Genomic DNA, 17500 nt, shown 5'->3' on the forward strand with positions numbered 1-17500 from the left:
GCTTTAAGTTCCTGGGGGTTATGCTCTCAGAGGACCTGAAATGGGTGAGTAACACCGCCACAGTCAAGAAAGCACAGCAGCGGCTCTACTTCTTGAGAATACTGAAGAGAAACAACCTGTCTCCCGAGCTGCTTAAGTCTTTTTACCATTACCATACCATTTTTTGTTGCATTGAAAGTGTCCTCACATACTGTATCACTGCATGGTATGTCAACTGCACAGACAAGGACAGGAAATCCCTCAGTCAGGTCATAAGGTCTGCAGAGAGAATAATTGGACTTTCACTGCCTCCCCTGGACGACATCTTTAGGACACGCTGCCTCCGCCGAGCATGTGGCATTTTGAAGGATGAGACTCACCCCGCAAACCATCTCTTCACCCTGCTACCCTCTGGCAGGCGCTACCGGGCACTACAGCCCGCAACCTCCAGACTGCAGAACAGTTTCATCCCCAGGGCCATCACAGAACTAAACAATCACACAACCCTCATACCCTCCACCCAGCACAACTGCACTTTTTTTAGTGGTTGCACAAACAAATTTCGTTGTGTATCCAATGCACAATGACAAATAAAGTCTATTCTATTCTATTCTATTCTATTCTATTTTAAAGCGTTACCTGGGGCATTAGTGTAGTATATACATATGAATAAATGTATTGTGCCCTCATTTTAAAGTGTTACCTGAGGCATTAGTTTAGTATATCAATATGAATAAATGTATTGTGCCCTAATTATAAAGTGTTACAGCACATTCCTCTGCCTGATTCTTTACTTGAATCTGCTGTATTTGTTTTCCTATAGGCAGACTCCAGCCCTGGTGCTGTTGGGTATTTGGGTTGGAGTGTGTAGCCTGTAAATAAGACAATAACTAAAGAAATGAGTGTGTGTGTGTGTGTGTGTGTACCTTTGAGCGTTAGATACAACGGTGAGTTCAGATTCATAGGTTCCTAGGAGATGTTGTGCGCTAATACATTTTTTAACATGGTGAATATCTTCAGTTTGTGACTATCAGAATCACACTGTCAAAACCTTACTTCAAACACTGTGAATGCATTACATGCTAAGGATGCAGTGGAGAGCCTTGAGTGTGTGAGTGTGTGTGTGTGTGTGTCTGTGTGTGTGTGTCTGTGTGTCTGTGTGTCTGTGTGTGTGTGTGTGTGTGTGTGTCTGTGTGTTGTGTGTGTGTATGTGTGTGTGTGTGTGTGTGTGTGCGCGCTACACGCTAAGGATGCAGTGGAGAGCCTTGAGTGTGTGTGTGTGTGTGGTGAGTGTGTTGTGGTGGTTGTTGTGTGTGTGTGTGTGTGTGTGTGTGCGCTACACACTAAGGATGGAGTGGAGAGTAAGGGTGCTGTGTGCTGATGTACTTCCTATGTCTACCTGTAGGGGTGCTGTGTGCTGATGTACTTTCTACACCTACCTGTAGGGGTGCTGTGTGCTGGGTCGGGGGTCATGGGGGGCAGTTACCTTCTGATCATGTGTGTAAGTTTGGGAAATAGAGTAACAGCCCTCGATGTATCTTATTAAAAGTAACTCACCATGTTTCACCTCCAGGTTGATTTCTGTGTAAAGATCATCTTTAACGTCATATCCAAACATTCCACATTCGTATATCCCAGCATCCTCTCTGCTCAGATTGTGTATGGTCACAGTAATTAATTTGATTTTTGAGTCATGAAACAGTGAGTATCTCCCTCTGGTAAATATCTTATCTCTCTGACGTGAGTCAATGATGGTGACATTCTTACTGAAGTTCATTTTCTTCAGAACCACTAACTGGACGTCAATGTTATTAGGATATTTACACGTGATGTCCACATCTCCTCCTACAGAACCCTCCAGTGTCTGAACACAGCTTACCCAGCTCACAGCTGACACATGGGGAGAGGGAAGAGAGAGAGGGAGAGAGAGGGAGAGAAAAAGAGAGGAGAAGAGAGAGAGAGAGATCACATATGGCAGCATACTTTACACCTTTTTCAAACAATTTTATGTAGATAATTTGTTACAAATAAAGAGGGGTCAAAAATACATGTCAAATGTATTTACGCCCCTCTGTCAAACCGACACAACTATTTAATTCCAACGAAATTTATTGTGTGACAGATTATTTTGTTGAATCATGCAAGTTTACATTTTGGTGTTATGCATCTTGATCTGAGCATATAGCCTTTCATTGTTTGTATTGAAACGATTGCAATGTCACGACTATGTGAGGAACCACTTTCCAGACCAACGATGGAACTGGGAGTGGGTGAAAGTTTCTGTGTGTTTGTCTGTCTGCGCTCTGCAGAAAGATTTTTTTTTTTTAATAAAGGACCCTATTTTGGTAACCCTAATTAATCTGACCACTCAATTTAGGAACTCAGCCTTAGTCCCTTTTCTTTTAATGCTATTTTCTAACCCGTTAGATAGGCTGACCTAGGGTCATTTCTTTTGGATGCTTACAAATAGCTCTCTTACTTTTTATTAACTGGTTTCTTCTAGGAATTGTGTCACTCAGGATATCGCCATAGCTGTTTTTTTTTCAAATTTTGCCGTATTCCACGACACAACATGTTACTAGTTCTGGAGAATAGCTCAGAGGCTACAGTGCTGCCACAGGGCTTACCAGCATATTACATTGATCCGGTTCAGGGACTGAGTGTCAGGCTGCTGCATTTCATCAGAGGCAACAGTGGACCAGAGCATCAAAATGTATTAGTCAGGTGCAAGTTACTAATTCAGTTACACATTCAAACTGATCTAAAATGAATAATCTAAAGTTCTTTCAGCATAAAGGTACAACTCATGTCCCCAATTGTATTTTAGTACAACTAACACATATAAAAACACTAACAGCTAAGCTTGATTATTTCAGCGTTCTTGCAACAGGTGATGGGAATCTATTTAACAAGGAAGTCACGGCAGCACTGTTCCCCAGGTCTCTGATTGGTCATGTGAACATTTACGTTCCCTGTTGTTCGCTTACTTCATTATCGAACGCTGCGTCAGAATTAGTGACTTTAACATAATGACTCACATTTTAAAGAGAAACATGTCTAATGTAATGTGACTATACATTTGACAACCATTTCTTATATGTTCCCTTTTTTCAACGTATCAAGGGTTGAAGTAACTAGATGACTAACAAGGCCAGAGTTTTTTCTTCTTCAAGGATAAGATGTATCTGATATACTGTGTTTATAATTGAATGCGTTTAGCCCCAGAATAGCAATCGAATATGATGCACTAAAAAACATCAAACCAGATCAGTAGGAAAAACAGTAAAGTGCAGATAAAAAACATCACGAGTGGCTAAAATGGCGTAAAAGAGAAGTGAAGAACATCTAATTTCAGGCCTGTCAGTCAGCCGTGACCCAAAATGATCAAACCACACAGGAAACCTGCACTCCTCGCTGCAGTTAAACTTCCTGTTTTTAAAGCGGTCATCCCCACTTCAGTTACAGTAGATTAGTAAGGGCTATTTTCATAATAATCTTACTGCATTAGCAAATTAATACGACCCTTCTCACGTGAGACAAAGAGGAAGATGACACAAATGAACACGACCTCACTCACCTGAGACAAAGAGGAAGATGACGGAGATCAAGACCTTCATGCTGCTGTAGATTTAGAAGTTTATCGCCAGGCCTTTCTTTAGGAATTGTCTAAAGTTACTGTAGGTTTCTGTAAGGCTAACAAATCTACTTTATTAGGACTGCAGAAGCCAAGGTCACTCTGTGCTGGTCTGTCCGTGTGTGCAGATCTGCATCCGCCTCAGTCAGTGTGATGTCTACTTTAGAGCAAACAGCAGTGTGGTCTGAGTGCTGAACCTCAAGGCTTCTCTTGTGTTTGGTTCAGCCCAGGATAACAGCTTTGGTGAAAACGGTTGACTCCACCTCATACGTGATGTGAGTCACATTGAGCAGTGCCCTGTGTGTATGCATACTGTGTGTGTGTGTGTGTGTGTGTGTGTGTGTGTGCGTGTGTGTGTGCATATGTGTGTGTGTGCGCATATGTGTGTGTGTGTGTGTGTGTGTGCACTTGCATGTTTGTGTGTGTGTGTGTGTATTCATATGTGTGTGTGTGTGTGTGTGTGGGTGCATGTGTGTGTGTGTATGCGCATGTGTGCTTGTGTGCAAGTGTGATGCCGCGATTCTTAAGCACGTCCTCACCGCGTCCTAATGGCGGACGCAACAGACTTTCAATAGTCTTTGAATCGTCAACGGAGACATCTACTGTGCCTAACGTACATCCCCACATCTCCCTGCTGCCTTTCGTGCCTTCACTAAAAGACTGCCGACACGGATACCCTTTGACAGCAAGTATGCAAAGGTTGTTGTGCACTTTTATGTTGGTAACACTATATTTGGCCGCCTACAGAAACATTACAGATGGTTTGTTGAAATTCAACTTCAGTCTTTCTAATTGTTCACTGAACATCACCTTAACAAAACCCAACCCCTAACCCTAAGCATTCATTGTAGTTGGCAGAGTTTCAGTAGATAATTTGTTTACAATCTGAACATCTGTAGGTGGTCTATAGGGGACTATTTAAATAAAGTGTGACTATATGTTCATGCTATTGGACAGCTCTTGGTAAGTACAATATGACTGTAGGATGAATCTATTGGCTGGTTTCAGTTTCAGACACATCTACACATCTACTTCCTGTTTCAACTAAATATTTAAATATCGCGGAGCTGGGGTGCCATCGACAGTGTTGGAAAAATTCACTTTCTACATGAACTAGTTCAGTTCATAGTTCACAAATTTAAAAATGAACTAGTTCAGTTCATAGTTCATAATTCAAAATTTTGAACTAAGTTCACAGCTCCAAAAAATTAACTTGTTCAGTTCTTTTTTTCAATTTGTTGCGAGCTATAATTTTTCTAAATGATTTCCACAGCACATATAGAACCACAGACAGCAATTATTTTACTAGTGCTTTTTGTTTTGATGACGCATTATTATTTATTAGTGCGACACTGGTGGCTGCCATTGCCAGATTGAAATCTCTATCTGTCTGCAATACCGCTCTCGGCCTCTACGCAACTTCGGCGTTCTCACACTTGCCAGGCATAGACAGTAGAAGAAAGCACACGCATCGATTGACTGATTGGGCAACCCTGGATACAGGACTGTTAACGGTGTGTTTTTCGCCTGGAAGTCTCTTGAAATCTGGCACCTTATTGCACGAAATTAAAAAGAGTGAACGTGCCGCTCACAGACAACAGAATGAACGCGTTCACCGTATCGTTCATCAGGCAGAAGTACGTTCATTTCACGTTCACCAAAATTATGAACAAGTTCATGAACTTTCGTTCAATGAACGCGTTCAGACGTAACACTGGCCATCGATTCCGGTTCTCGGTCAGTTCACTCTCCCACTCCTCCCTGTCCGTCTCTACTGCCCATCTCAATGCCAAATCCCCAAACTACACTTCACAAACAATACAGCGTTAACAGTTTTGAGCAAGATACACAACTGTCCAATGTAGTGAACTCCACACATCAATGGTTAAATATGCACTTTAATGGTTTGTACTTTTCAATACAAACATGTGCACAAAGCTTAAGCAAAGATAAATATTAAGTGATTTATGCATAAATATGTACTTATGTACTACAATATTTTGGTGGCAAGACCGTAGGAACTCTGACACATATGTAGAAGACTAATACTGACGTATTGTTACACATTCTAAAGGGCAGCACTGCTAATTATTTGGCATTAAAAGGCAAACATTTGTCAAATAGATGCCATGTCTGTACTGAAATCATCCTGTTCATTTGTCATTGTTTTGTATATGTACACATATTGGAGCATCTTGTGTGGACAATATCCTATAGATAGAGCCACAACATAAGTTTGGGTAACAACGCATTTATTTACATAATACATTGCAAACAGGAGTGTGTGTGTGTGTGTTTGTGTGTGTTATTTAAACAATGCTATGATACGTTAAGCAAGCCTGCCTCATTTGATTTGTTGTGAAAGGTCAGGCTGTGTCAGTGGCAAAGCATGCTGGGCCAGGAACAAGACTGACAGACCCAGCTCCTGTCTGTGGTGTTTTTCTCTTAAATCAGACCCAGCTCCTGTCTGTGGTGTTTTTCTCTTAAATCAGACCCAGCTCCTGTCTGTGGTGTTTTTCTCTTAAATCAGACCCAGCTCCTGTCTGTGGTGTTTTTCTCTTAAATCAGACCCATCTCCTGTCTGTGGTGTTAATCTCTTAAATCAGACCCATCTCCTGTCTGTGGTGACCTGGATGAAAGGTCATGACAAATATAGGGTGTTATTTGGGCTTCCTTTTAGTGCGTGGTAAGACTTCTACCAGGAGTGGGGTTCGAACCCACGAGGACATCTGTCCATTGGATCTTAAGTCCAGCGACCTGGATGAAAGGTCATGACAAATATAGGGTGTTATTTGGGCTTCCTTTTAGTGCGTGGTAAGAATTCTACCAGGAGTGGGGTTCGAACCCACGAGGACATCTGTCCATTGGATCTTAAGTCCAACGCCTTAACCTCTCGGCCATCCTGGTACTTTGAAAAGCAATTTTTGAAGAATTTCACCGCTGAACTCAGCGTGTGACAAGGGTGTGTGTCAGGTCTGTGTCTGTCTTAAAGGGTGTTTTGTGTCTGAGTGAAATGACTGCATGTTAGATCCAGACTGGGTGTTGGGGAGTGTACTCAGGGGGTCAGGATTTAGAGGGTTAGCTTCAGCCAGTTAGCATCAGCTTTTTGGTGCCAGCAGCTGTACAGGAAGTGTGTTGGTTTCAGTCATGTTCTTTATTTTGTGACTGTTACAGTCAGTTGTGTGATGTAAACCTTGCCTTGATGCTCTTGGTGCTCTCCTGGGGGGTATTCGTCGTAGCTCGCTAAACGGTTTAGCGAGCTAATTTTCAGGCTAAGATAAAAAACGCCCCTCTTTTTGGTTCGTGGAAGCAACTTTTGATAAATCACCATAGTTACATATCGATTAGCACTAACCTGCTCCAGGGCAGGCTAACTTAAGTGTAGCTGGATAAACTTGCCACACCCCCGGAAAAAGGAGGGATCCCATTGACCAAGGACTGATATTAGAGTTAGATTAGCGGAGGGAGAGAGTTCTTTGCGATCGCCAAGATCCATTATTCTTGTATGAGCGCTACCGATTCAGCCGACAAGGAATCATTAATTTATAAGACCTTCTCGAGTCATTTATTGCAAACACCACAGTCGAACATTGACTGTCTTGCGCTTTTTTGCGAGTGGTACATTTTTGTAGTGTCGGTGATGCGGAGAACAAAGCACTCATAATTATATGAGTGTTATTAGTACACCATAGCATATCATTATTGTAGAAAATGATTACGGTGGACTCATGATAAGAATAGAGAGAAATACAGCCAATTTATTTTCGCTGCTTCAATTTATTGCATTTGTTATTAATACATTTAGTCATTTAACAGACGCTTTTATTCAAAGCGACTTCCAAGGAAATGTAAAACTACATCGAGGAAGGAGGTGAGGGGATTTGAACTAGCAACCATGCAGATTCAAACCGGTAGACAAAACCTCTGTACCAGCTGACATTTGCTGTCAGGGATTCAGAGATAGATATTACCCTATACACACCCCAACACACCTTGCTCTCACAGCGGTGGTGGTGTTGAATTTTGCCATGATTATGGTCTTGTATTCTTCATAAGCGTTCATGTTCATCTCCTACTCGCCAGCGGAGAAAAAAAGAGCACTTTTCTTTGAGTTTAGAACCATTATGCCGTTAGAAAATCATGGTTTTGGTGATCGACCTTTCCTGCCTTTTGAAGTAGGACGTGCACGCGCAAATGCCATGATAACTTTAGCCTGCTTGAAATTAACCACATGATTAGGATGCGGGTCAGCCGTTAACGAACCGATATTTGCTGTTCTCATTTAGCTCGCTAATCTTAACGGGCTAAAAGGCCAATTGATTAACTTAGCTTCAATCCTACGACGAACGTACCCCTGAACTGCTCCCTTTGTCATTGGTGGCTGGGTGAGGGGAGGAGGACTAGATTCTGTGTTTTTAGACGACAGGGTTCAAGAAGTAACGCTGTGAGCAGGGTTCGAACCTGCGCGGGGAGACCCCATTGGATTTCATGTCCAACGCCTTAACCACTCGGCCATCGCAGCTGTGAAGCCGATGCAGGTCAAAGTTCACCTGGACCTGGATGAAAGGTCATGACAAATATAGGGTGTTATTTGGGCTTCCTTTTAGTGCGTGGTAAGACTTCTACCAGGAGTGGGGTTCAAACCCACGAGGACATCTGTCCATTGGATCTTAAGTCCAACGCCTTAACCTCTCGGCCATCCTGGTACTTTGAAAAGCATTTTTTGAAGAATTTCACCGCTGAACTCAGTGTGTGACAAGGGTGTGTGTTAGGTCTGTGTCTGTCTTAAGGGTGTTTTGTGTCTGAGTGAAATGACTGCATGTTAGATCCAGACTGGGTGTTGAGGAGTGTACTCAGGGGGTCAGGATTTAGAGGGTTAGCTTCAGCCAGTTAGCATCAGCTTTTTGGTGCCAGCAGCTGTACAGGAAGTGTGTTGGTCATGTTCTTTATTTTGTGCAGAGACAGCTAACTCATTTAGTGAGTGAAGGACACAGGTCTCAGGAAAAAAAGAGATGACAAGATGCCAGGATTTAAACAAGCTATAGGGTCTCATGATTATCACAACAGTATAGGGTTGTGTGTGTGTGTGTGTGTGTGTGTGTGTGTGTGTGTGTGTGTGTGAGTTTGCATATGGATAGAGACACATCCCAAACTGAATACACACACACATATTCACATGACATGTTAGAAGTTTTATTTCAAAAGCATATTTCAACAGCAAAACAGACAGTTCAAGATGTTTGGAATGCAAATCATTGCATCAACTAACAGTTCTTTATGTAACGTAGGAGTTGTGATGTGCTGGACTCAAGCGCACGAATCGGACTAAGTGATGTTGATCAAAACAATAACTTTTACTAACTAGGTTCGGTACACGGGTAGTTATAATAATAATGATAATAAACTTTATTTGTATAGCACCTTTCATACAAAACAATGCAGCTCAAAGTGCTTAACAGCAAAGAAATGACATGCACAGTGATCCACAGAACAATAGACATCAAATAAACATAAAAATAAAAACAGGGATAGAGTGCATAAAGATTTAGAATAAAAAATGTAATACATGAAATGCATAACATAAGATAGAAAATAAAACTCTGCAGAGGGTAGTCCAATATACAGGCCATCAATCCAAAAGGGAGGAGGCAAAAGCGGGGTCTGGTGAACAGGCAGAGATCGGCAACACTAGTAAATTAAATAACATGGAGAAATCGGAACGGGGGGAAATAACAAAGACGAAAACGCATCGAGACACAAGAACACACGGACTAAATACAATAGGTCATGAGGAACAGGTGCAGACAATCAGGACGGGGCAGACCATCAACAAGACGGGGCACACACAAGGGCAGGGCGTGAGGTGTACACACACACACACACACACACACACACACACACACACACACACACACACACACACACAAGGGCAGGGCGTGAGGTGTACACACACACACACACACACACACACACACAAGGGCAGGGCGTGAGGTGTACACACACACACACACACACACACACAAGGGCAGGGCGTGAGGTGTACACACACACACACACACACACACACAAGGGCAGGGCATGAGGTGTACACACACACACACACGTAAGGGCAGGGCGTGAGGTGTACACACACACACACACACACACACACACACAAGGGCAGGGCGTGAGGTGTACACACACACACACACACACACACACACACACACACAAGGGCAGGGCGTGAGGTGTACACACACACACACACACACACACACAAGGGCAGGGCATGAGGTGTACACACACACACACACACACACACACAAGGGCAGGGCGTGAAGTGTACACACACACACACACACACACACACACACACACACACACACACACACACACACACACACAAGGGCAGGGCGTGAGGAGTCTGACACAAGGAGAGATGAGAAAACAAACACAACACAAAAACAAAGAATACATGAAAAAATAATCTGGGAAACGGGACGGGATTTAACACAGAAAACACTATGACATCTCGAATCCCTAAGCCAAGTAATGCAGCAGTCCAGGAAGTGTGTTTCCCATAGGCTCATTTCAGTCCATGAAGTGTGTTAACCATAGGCTAATTTCAATCCAAGAAGTGTGTTAACCATAGACTGGTTTCAGTCATGTACTCGTGTAGCCAATCAGTGTAGGGTTTTGGTTACCATGGTTATCAGTGGTGTGTCGTCTGCATCAAACAGACGACTCCTGTAACAGAGAATAGGCATAGAGGAACCAGTGCTGGTTTGGCAACATGTAGACACACACACACACACACATGCACACACACACACACACACACCACACACACACACACACACACACACAACCCTTTCCCCCTCCCAACACACACACACACACATTCACACACAGTTTCACTTACTTCTTCAATGTTCCTGGTATTTTCCTGTGTTGAAGGGGATCCTGCTGAAACAGTGATTACTATTAGTCACACCTTACACACACTTATCATGAGTCTGCAAAAGCACACGTGCCCTCACTCTTGTGTATGCAGCTGAGCATGTTTTAACAGGTGTGTGAGGGTGTGTGTGTGTGTGTGTGTGTGTGTGAGAGAGAGAGAGAGAAAGTGTGAGTGAGTGTGTGTGTGTGTGTGTGTGTGTGAGAGAGAGAGAAAGTGTGTGTGTGTGTGTGTGTGTGTGTGTATGTCTCTGCATACATGTGTGAGTGAGAGAGAAAGATTGTGTGTGTGTGTGTGAGAGAGAGAGAGAGAAAGTGTGTGTGTGTGTGTGAGAGAGAGAGAGAAAGTTTGTTAGCATGCCCTACCTTCTTTCCCCTTCACTCTGCTTCTCATGAAGAAGAAGGTTAAGTGCAGCAGCCCAAAGAACAGCCCAGCAGCTACCAGTCTGACAAAGACAAACGTAAGATGGCCTGTCGAGAAGAACATCAATCAATAATCAATATCCTGTATGGCATATCACACACTGACTGTATCATCAATAAATAATCAATATCCTGTATGCATATCACACACTGACTGTATCATCAATAAATAATCAATATCCTGTATGCATATCACACACTGACTGTATCATCAATAAATAATCAATATCCTGTATGCATATCACACACTGACTGTATCATCAATAAATAATCAATATCCTGTATGCATATCACACACTGATTGTATCATCAATAACTAATCAATATCCTGTATGCATATCACACACTGACTGTATCATCAATAACAAATCAATATCCTGTATGCATATCACACACTGACTGTAGTACACATGTTATTACTAGTGAGAGAGCGAGACATCCCAAACAATGTCAATTTGACATTAAAAATGACATAATTTACGGAATGACACTTTCATGAAGACGCATTCATGTTCTGACAGGTGTCATGTCATGGTTATGTCAGGCTTTATACCCCTTCAAATAAAGTGTTACCTGAGGCATTTGTTTAGTATATAAATATGAATAAATGAATTGTCCCCTCATTATAAAGTGTTACCTGAGGCATTAGTTTAGTATATAAATATGAATACATGAATTGTGTCCTAATTATAAAGTGTTACAGCACATTCCTCTGCCTGATACTTTACCTGAATCTGCTGTATTTGTGTTCCCATACGCAGATGTTGACTCCAGCCCTGGTGCTGTTGTGTATTTGGGTTGGAGAGTATAGCCTGTAAATAAGACAGTAACTAAACAAGTATAGTGTGTGTGTGTGTGTGTGTGTGTGTGTGTGTGTGTTCCTTTGAGAGTTAGATACCAACAATGATAAGTCCAGATTTGCAGGTTCCCAGCAGATGATGTGCGCTGATACATTTTTTAACATGGTGAATATATTCAGTCTATGACCATCAGATGTACTACCTACACCTACCTGTAGGGGTGATGTGTGCTGATGTACTTCCTACACCTACCTGTAGGGGTGCTGTGTGCTGATGTACTACCTACACCTACCTGTAGGGGTGCTGTGTGCTGATGTACTTCCTACACCTACGTGTTGGGGTGTCGTGTGCTGATGTACTTCCTACACCTACCTGTAGGGGTGCTGTGTGCTGATGTACTTCCTGTAGTCAGTTGAGATTTGGAGGTGGGAGGAGCTGAAGGAGTGAGGGGGGAGGAGAAACAGAGGGGTCGGGGGTCATGGGGGGGAGGGGTTACCTTCTGATCATGTGTATAGGTTTGGGAAATAGAGTAACAGCCCTCGATGTATCTTATTAAAAGTAACTCACCATGTTTCACCTTCAGGTTGATTTTTGTGTAACTAGGATTTCCGTCATAATTAGTAGTTCCACATCTGTAAATCCCAGCATCCTCTCTGCTCAGATTTTTTATGGCCACAGTAATGAATCTGTTTGCTGAGTCATGATACAGTGAGATTCTCCCTCTGATAACTGTCTGATCTTTCTGTGTGGACTCAATGATGGTGACATTCTTACTAAGGTTCATTTTTGTCAGAAACACTGATTCAGGGTCAGTAAGATATTTACACAAGATGTCCACAGCTCCTCCTACAGAACCCTCCAATGTCCGGTCTGTTTCCCAGCTCACAGCTGACACATGGGGAGACGGAAGAGAGGGGGAGAGAGGGAGAGAAAATCACACATGGCTGTATTCACAATATACTTTACAGCTTTTTCAAACAATTTTATGTAGATCATTTGTGTAAATAAAGAAGGACAAAAAAAAAGATTTATTGAGTTTACTTGATTGTAATGTTCACATTGTTTCCAAGTAAACAAAATGTGTTAAATCCCAACACTGCATTTCTCTTTCAAATTACTAAATGTATTTACGTAAGTCTCTCTGTCAAACTGACATAACTAAGTAATTCCAATGAAATTATTTTAAATGTAGTTTTTATGTGTGACAGATTATTTTATTTAATCATGCAAGTTCAACATTTTGGTGTTATGCATCTTGATGAACAGGCACACACTGAGCATATAGCCTTTCATTGGTTGGATTGAAACGACTGCAACGTCACGACTATGTGAGGAACCACTTTCCAGACCAACAACAGAACTGGGAGTGGGGGAAGGGTTCTGCGTGTTTGTCTGTCTGCGCTTTGCAGAAATACAATATTTCATTAAAGGACCCCATTTTGGTAAACCTAATTAATCTGACCACTCAATTTAGGAACTCAGCCTTAGTCCCTGTTCTTTTAATGCTATTTTGTCACCCGTGAGGTAGGTTGACCTAGGGTCATTTATTTTGGATGCTTACAATCGGTTATGAGAAATACCTCTCTTACTTTTTATTAACTGGTTTCTTCTAGGAATAGTGTCGCTCAGGATATCGCTGTTCTTTACATTTTGGCGTATTCCACGGACACAGCCTGTTACTAGTTCTGGAGAATAGCTCAGAGGCTACAGTGCTGCCACGGGGCTTACCAGCATGTTAGATCTAACTGGTTCAGGGACTGAGTGCCAGGCTGCTGTGTGATCTCAGTAGAACCATTCAGTCCAGTGCAGAGGCTGGACAGTAATCCACCGCTGTATAATACAATGTAACAGTTCTGCTGCAGCGTGTAACCCAGGTGATTAGCCAGGTACCTCAACACTTATATCACTGCTTTTTGGTTTAAAACTAATCCTAGTTATGTCTACCCACACACACACAGCCACACGCACACACACACACACACACACACAGCCACACACACACACACACACAGCCACACACACACACACAGTCAACACTGTTTCAGAGTAATACTTCCCTTGTTAATAATTTCATCAGAAGCAACAGTGGATCAGAGCATCAAAATGTATTAGTCAGGTGCAAGTTACTAATTGAGTTACACATTCAAACTGATATTAAATGAATAATCTAAAGTTCTTTCAGCATAAAGGTACAACTCATGTACCCAATTGTATCTTAGTACAACTAACATTACGAAAAACAAAAACAGCTAAGCTTGATTATTTCTTGCAACAGGTCATGGGAATCTATTTAACAAGGAAGTCACGGCAGCACTGTTCCCCAGGTCTCTGATTGGTCATGTGATCATTTACATTCCCTGTTGTGAGATTACTTCATTGCTTGACCCTTATTGAACGCAGTGTCAGAATTAGTTCAACGTAATGACATCACGTTTTAAAGAAAAACATGACTGATGTAATGTGCCTTAATACATTTGACAACCATTTTTTCAACGTATCAAGGGTTGAAGTAACAAGATGACTAACAAGGATAAGATGTATCTGATATACTGTGTTTACAATTTAATGTTTTTAGACCCCGGAAGAGCAATTGAATTTGATGCACCAAAAAACATCAGAGTAAAGTGTGCACGGTGGCTCAGGTGCTTGCACTGCCGCCTCACAGCAAGAAGGAGCAAGAAGGTCATGGGTTCGATCCCCACATGGGGTGCTGTTGGCTCTGGGGGGCAGGTCCTCCCCAGACCTTCAGTGCTCAGGTGGGCTATCTCCCGAGCCTTTCTGTGTGGAGTTTGCATGTTCTCCCTGTAATCCACTAAGAACCCCAACAGAAAAATATGCAAAAAGAACAGAACACTCCTCTCCATCCCTGACCGAGATGGACAGTTCACTCGGGCGCCGAGAAGCTGCCCACTGCTCCTGGAGGAGGGACGATCCAGGATGGGTTAAAGGCAGAAGTTGAATTCATGGCGACCTCAGGCCTTTGTGTGTCCTGTCTCGCATCCATATATAACACGTGTGTTGCAGTGAGTCGTTTGTGCAATAAAAAAGTGACAGCAGTGAGCCTTTGTTGTTTGTTGTGTTTGTTATTGGTCAATCAGCCGTGACCCAAAATGATCAAACCACACAGGAAACCTGCACTCCTCGCTGATGTCACACTTCCTGTTTTTAAAGCGGTCATCCCCACTTCAGTCACAGAAGATTAGTAAGAGCTATTTTCCTAATAATCTCATTTTAATAATATATTTTATTATTTTAATACTATAATTAATACGACCTCGCACGTGAGACAAGTAGGAAGATGATGTATTTTGGTGGCAAGACCATATGGCCCCCCGACACAAACTACCATGACCTCACTCACCTGAGACAAAGAGCAAGATGACGCAGGCGAAGACCTTCATGCTGCTGTAGAATTAGAAGTTTGTCGCCGGGCCTTTCTTTAGGGATTGTCTAAAGTTACTGTAAGTTTCTATAAAACTAGCAAATCTCCTTGCTTAGGACTGCAGAAGCCAAGCGTCCCTCACACACCCATTGCCATGGTCACTCTGTGCTGGTCTGTCCGTGTGTGCAGATCTGCTTCCGCCTCAGTCAGTGTGATGCCTACTTAGAGGAAACAGCAGTGTGGTGTAAACGCTGAACCTTTAGGGCAGTGCTCTGTGTGTGTGTGTGTTTGTGTGTGTGTGTGTGTGTGTGTGTGTAGGTTGTTGTGCACTCCAAACCCAACCCCTAACCATTACAATTAGTTACAAAAAAATGGAACTTATGACACAATGACCACAACCTGTGTGCCAACTCCCTAAACCAATTCTGCTGAACTATAAACACAATGATCTGCTTTAGGCCCAGATTTCAATTCTAAACCACACTTTCTTCAAAACACTACCCACAATCCTCTGTATTTTTGCACACTTCATCAATGCCAAAACTTCCATTTCCAATGCTTTTGCAATTTGCAATCAAAGCTTTAGCAATATAAGGGCCAGAGGTGAGCTCCTGGTTTGGAGACCAATGGATGGCAACATTGAAGTGAGAGGTGATCAGAGAGGCAGAGGAGTGAGAGTAAGAGGAGGAGGAAGAGCAAGAAGAAGAGCCATTACAGTTTTTTTACGATTGGATGAACACTAAAATCAAAAGTTTTACACCAATTATCAAAACCTCCACTCAAGGAGCAAAACATCGGCCCAGATTTGCATCACTATAAGCACTTGTCAACATCAGACTTTTTGTGAAACAGTACACACAAGTGATTTGCAAAACACTAAACACACTTGTATACATTAGACACAGAAATATATCAAGATGTCACTTCCTTGCAATTCCAAAGCACTGACTGTCAAATTACCACACCTATGAGCCAATTGGTTAAACACAGCCATCAAGTGCGGCCTCCTCGATCCATGCTTGGTATCAAAATCAATCTATTGACCTCTTTTAGAGGTTGAGAACTACTTGATTAGTTGTGCACAGAGATTTCACACAGGTGCTGACGATATTTAGAATATAGAGAGCAGTTTCAGTAGGCTGCTACTAAGTGTCTGCAATGTGTTGACATGGTTATTCAATAAGGTTTTGTGTCTTTTTCTGAGAAGTGTATTACAGTTTTTCTCGATTGCTTTGGCACATTTTTCCATTCACTGTTTACTTTTTCAAAATAGCTCACACACAGCCCTTAACAGAAGATGAAATAACCAAAACACTATTTGATGTTTGCAGAATGACACCCCCTTCTCAAAACTTATCACACACCCATCAAAACCAAACATTTCCATCAAAACCTACAATTTGTGCTCAATTGAAAATGTATGTTTTCTCATTTATTTAACAATGGATAATAAAACTGAAACTACGGCTATCAATATCAACCTCTGCAACCATCACTTCAACTTTTGTGCAACACCCTCACAGTATTGACTGTTTTACCACTGACAACGTACTACAATTTGGGTTTTGTACTGAGCACTCTAACTTAGGGAATATACTGTCAGAAAGTATTTGAAATCGGAAAATTTGTATACAGTAAAATATTGTAGTTCTGTTTTTGTTTTTCTAAATACTATAAAAGATATTCTAAACAAGGACCTGTCAACACCATTGATTTTACATTTTTTCTACTGTGTACAAAATGGCAAAGATTCTGACACAAAAATATTTATTGTAGTCATTTTTACACATTACATTGGATACTGTAAAAAGTCAAAATGACAGGTTTCAATATACAGTAAAAAGGTCAAATCTGTTCTGCAGTGAACAGTGTCCCCCTGCCACCAGTGTGGGCCAGTGTGTTGATTCTGTAAAAATAGTGCAATAGGCTGTAAATACTGGAAATATACAGTAATCAGAATTCTACCATATATGTTGTAAATTACTTTAGTGAAACTACAGTACTACATTGTATTGTGGCAACACACTTTACAAAAGTATAGAAATGGTTGTTGCCAAGAGTGCAAATACAATGAAACACAGTACAGTAAATTGACTGTAAAGGCCAGCAAAGTTTCATTGTCATTGCCGAACGTACAAACAATTGATGCCACAGTATGACGGCTCAGGTTTGGCTGAACCCTTTGGCCAGCCTCACTCATGGAGAGGTAATGATTGACTACGTGATCAATGACTGTTGCCCTAATTTCATTAGAGCATCTTACACGAATGCCACGTCCTCTGACAGGGGCCCCTCTATCTCTACCACGGCCTCTTCCTTGTCCTCGTCCTAGTCCTTGCTGAGGTT

The 17500-nt window shown here is 42.0% G+C and overlaps 3 non-coding genes across 3 annotated transcripts; all 3 read right to left on the minus strand.

Moving 5' to 3' along the window:
- Positions 1-6437: 6437 nt before the first annotated feature.
- trnal-uaa lies at positions 6438-6520 on the minus strand. Its single transcript has one exon. It is a non-coding gene; the product is annotated as a tRNA-Leu (tRNA).
- A 1533-nt stretch (positions 6521-8053) lies between these two features.
- trnas-uga lies at positions 8054-8135 on the minus strand. The gene has a single exon. It is a non-coding gene; the product is annotated as a tRNA-Ser (tRNA).
- A 101-nt stretch (positions 8136-8236) lies between these two features.
- trnal-uaa lies at positions 8237-8319 on the minus strand. The gene has a single exon. It is a non-coding gene; the product is annotated as a tRNA-Leu (tRNA).
- Between the last annotated feature and the right edge of the window lie 9181 nt (positions 8320-17500).

The sequence above is a fragment of the Clupea harengus genome, chromosome 23 (genome assembly GCF_900700415.2).
Source record: "Clupea harengus chromosome 23, Ch_v2.0.2, whole genome shotgun sequence".
NCBI lineage: Eukaryota > Metazoa > Chordata > Actinopteri > Clupeiformes > Clupeidae > Clupea > Clupea harengus.